The sequence below is a fragment of the Nicotiana tabacum genome, unplaced genomic scaffold (assembly GCF_000715075.1).
Source record: "Nicotiana tabacum cultivar K326 unplaced genomic scaffold, ASM71507v2 Un00120, whole genome shotgun sequence".
Classification (NCBI taxonomy): domain Eukaryota; kingdom Viridiplantae; phylum Streptophyta; class Magnoliopsida; order Solanales; family Solanaceae; genus Nicotiana; species Nicotiana tabacum.
The window spans coordinates 1-3,508 of NW_027438358.1; the positions used below are offsets into that span (position 1 = coordinate 1).

A 3,508-nucleotide genomic window follows, 5' to 3' on the forward strand; every position below is an offset into this window, starting at 1 on the left:
AAAAAAAAGTAAAACTGGGGCAACTAAATAAATTGCTATAGTATATAAGTTGGGTTGAAATACCTTTTGTTTTGGGTGAGTTTCATGAGTTATATTTGGGCTGTTTAATGGGTCAGAATGGTCTATAAAATATAATGGGTTAACTTGGGCTCAACCCAAATTGACCCATGAGCTAAAAAGTTTGTAACCCAACCCATTAATCTCTGGGTGGGTTGGGTGGGTTAGATGGATTTGGGCTCAAATTGCCACTTCTATTAAGCACCAAATAATACCAGACATGTCTGCTCTGTGTACACATTACCCTACCAAATGTTGTTAATGCTTGTAATGTGAAGGGGAGCCTTAGCGCAATGGTAGTTCGCCGTGTGACTAGGAGATCATGGGCTCAAGGCACGAAAAGAGCTTATTTAAGAAATGCAAGATAAGTTTACATACATATGACCCATCGTGGTTTGGCGCTAGCCGCCCCCCTCCCCCCTAATAGTAGGAGCTAAGTGCACTCGACTGCCCATTTGTTAATGCTTGTGATGTACCTCTTTAAGAACTGTTTCGCCATATTTATCTTGGGAGGACCATACTTATTTCCAAACACGACATTCCTTCCTTTTGGACCCAATGTCACTTCAACCCGCTCTGCCACCAAATCCATATCTGCCTGCACAAAATTTTCACCCAACTCAAAATCTTGAAAACCAAACTAAACATAACAAAAGCACAAAAAAAACCATAATGACCAGAAGTTTCTTTGTGGTAGAACCATCATGGTTAAAGTACAATTCTTTAGCCATAGCTCTTGTGTTCAACAAAGAAACAGATACCCTTTCATCTGTGTACTGAACCAAATATTAATGTAATTGTGGGTAAATGATTCAAAGAACAACTCATTTTTTTTTTACTAAAGTTTCAATTATGCTACTGACTAGAGGGATAAGAAAAGAGATTAACTGAAAATATCTGTCATATAAAAATCTGTCCTTATTGGTACTATTTACCTTCAAAAGCTTCAAATTGAGAGCAGAAAATGAAATCTTGGGCCTGTGATATTGTGGCTCAAAATAAAGAATGTTAAAAGGCCCATTTTTGTTCCTTCTACTAGCAGTGTTCTTTTAAGGTTTCATTTTATTTGATTTTCTTTTTTATGGTAAGCTGTATTAAAAAGCTAATACTGTTATTTGGACATTCCCTTGTTGGTTACTTCTATTTTTTTCCTTTTCTTTAAAGAGGATTGCCTGCATGGATGGTCAATTTAAAAATAGTCTAAATATGGTGAAACCTTGGAACATAATAGAGCTAATTTGTTGGAGATTGAGACGTTGTTAATTGATTGATTGATGAATATATATAAGTAACTGCAGAGCGGCAAAGTGCAAAATTTCTGATTGCTGGATTGACAGAATCACTCAGGACTTCAATGTCAGGTGCTACTACATTTTGTGTTTAAGCCACTTCAAAACGAGTTTGATTGTCTTTCTACAGTCTTAAATTGTATTTAGCTTCTTCTTAGAGTATATATCAGCATAATCTCAAGGCCTTTGCAGTGATAAAGGAAGAAGGTATTTGGTAGGAATATGATACTATGATTAGTAGAAATGTTGAGCACAACAAAATGAGTTGTATATAACTACTATTTAGTAGGTCAAACATTTGCTACTTTATTCATATCATGGCAGGCATAAACTTCATGAGACAAGGTCACTGACTCCAAATAGAAGAAATACCATGTTACATTAGTTTGTCAAAGATAACCTGATGTGTCATTTTTTATGATGTGATGATCTTATATATACTGATAAACTTGTACAGTTAGGGTGCAGCAGAGAGTCTTGTATCTCTCACTGTACTTTTACTGTCATTTTAATGGCATCTTGAACCTTAGTAAACATGACGGCAATGTGTTGGAGACACTTACTTTCAACTGACTTTCGGATAAGGAAATGAATTATCTAAACTGTCAAGGTAAAACAAAGATCAAAATGCTATTGTATTGGAGTTTGAGAGGATCATACAGTCTTGGATAACATGTTGCAATTAAAGACAGAGGGTCTAGTAAAAGAAAATATTCAATCAGCGCGCTTTCTATGGTATGAATGTTACCTTCAACCAAAGTGTTGAATAAAGCATTTTCCCTTTTGTCCAAGGGATTATCACTTTCTGATTCATAAGAATCAAACTAACTGATCTTTTCACTAAACATTTTCAAGAATTACACATTTCAGAATGCAAAAGCTTTCAACTTGTAGGAACAGCATCAGTCATCGTCATCCCCATGATCCTCCTCTTCATCTTCATCCTCATCCATATCAAATTTCTCATAAGTTGCAATTTTGACGCACACAAGACGTTTCAGATTTTTGTTGTAAAAGAAGTAGATCATCATTTTCCTGGAAAAATGAATGTTATGGGATAATTATCTCTTATCTCTTATCTCTTATACCAAACGAGTCCTAAAACAATAAATAATGAGGTAAGAAGGAAAAAGAAACTAACTTCGAATCATCTTTCAAAGCTAAACGGGTTTGCTCATCAATTTCAAGCAAGTAGATCTCAGATTCATGGACGTTGACCACCTTGTTCAAGGCCTCTGCTAAAGTTGTGTGAAAATTTTTCAAGAATTACCTGTTGTATTGCATCGTATTGTTACTTTAAATACAATATTTGTTTTGATTATTACTTAAATCTTATTGTATCGTATCATTAAATACGTCGTTACGTAACGATGAAAAGTGCCACTTTATGGACCAACCTATTTAGTGTGGTCGCATCGTTACCTTATCTTTTTCTTTTATCTTACCTTTTATTATTATTAAATAATCCTTTATCCTACCTTTTTATATAATAATTCTATTCTATAACATAATTTTACTTTGTAATACTGTAAGTTTATCTTCATATATTACTGGTACGTAATATCATGAAACAACAACAAACGATACAATTTATCTAAACATTATATTCATCAAACGATACACTACAATATAATACAATGCAATACGGTACATTATGAAACGATACGAGACAACCATCCAAGCAAAAGTAAGTAACTCTCCTTTAATGACCTCATGATAACCCCCAGGCAACTCTCTCAAATAAGAATTCAACCTATACATTACAAAAAGCAAGAAATAATCGTTAGGCTAAAATTAGGCACCATAAATCAAATCATAGCTTCAGTGAAACCTTCTCCAATGAAACAAAGAAGCATATCAAATTGTAGGTAGACATCTTACTCGTCAAATTCAGCCACGTACATGGAACGACTCATCTTGAACCTGTTCAATATAAAATCAAAACATATATTTAAAAATGTATTTTAAGCTATGATAACCTAAAAAGTAGAGTAAATAACATGCCGTAACCATTTAAAAATATACGTGTTTCTACAATGTCAAGATAAGTAGTCCCAAAATTTATTTTTCAGTCGCCAATTAGTTTCTTTTATTTAATTTAAATTAATTTTAAAATACACGTTGTATCCTATATTAATAACTAGTATAATTTTTTAAAATTT

At 33.4% G+C, this 3,508-nt stretch overlaps 1 long non-coding RNA gene across 1 annotated transcript; it reads right to left on the minus strand.

Annotated features, from left to right (window-relative positions):
- Positions 1-1,373: 1,373 nt before the first annotated feature.
- Positions 1,374-3,272, minus strand: LOC142178972 (uncharacterized). Its single transcript, XR_012707120.1, has 3 exons — positions 3,228-3,272; positions 2,488-3,099; positions 1,374-2,381 (listed from the first exon to the last, which is right to left on the minus strand). It is a non-coding gene; the product is annotated as an uncharacterized LOC142178972 (long non-coding RNA).
- Between the last annotated feature and the right edge of the window lie 236 nt (positions 3,273-3,508).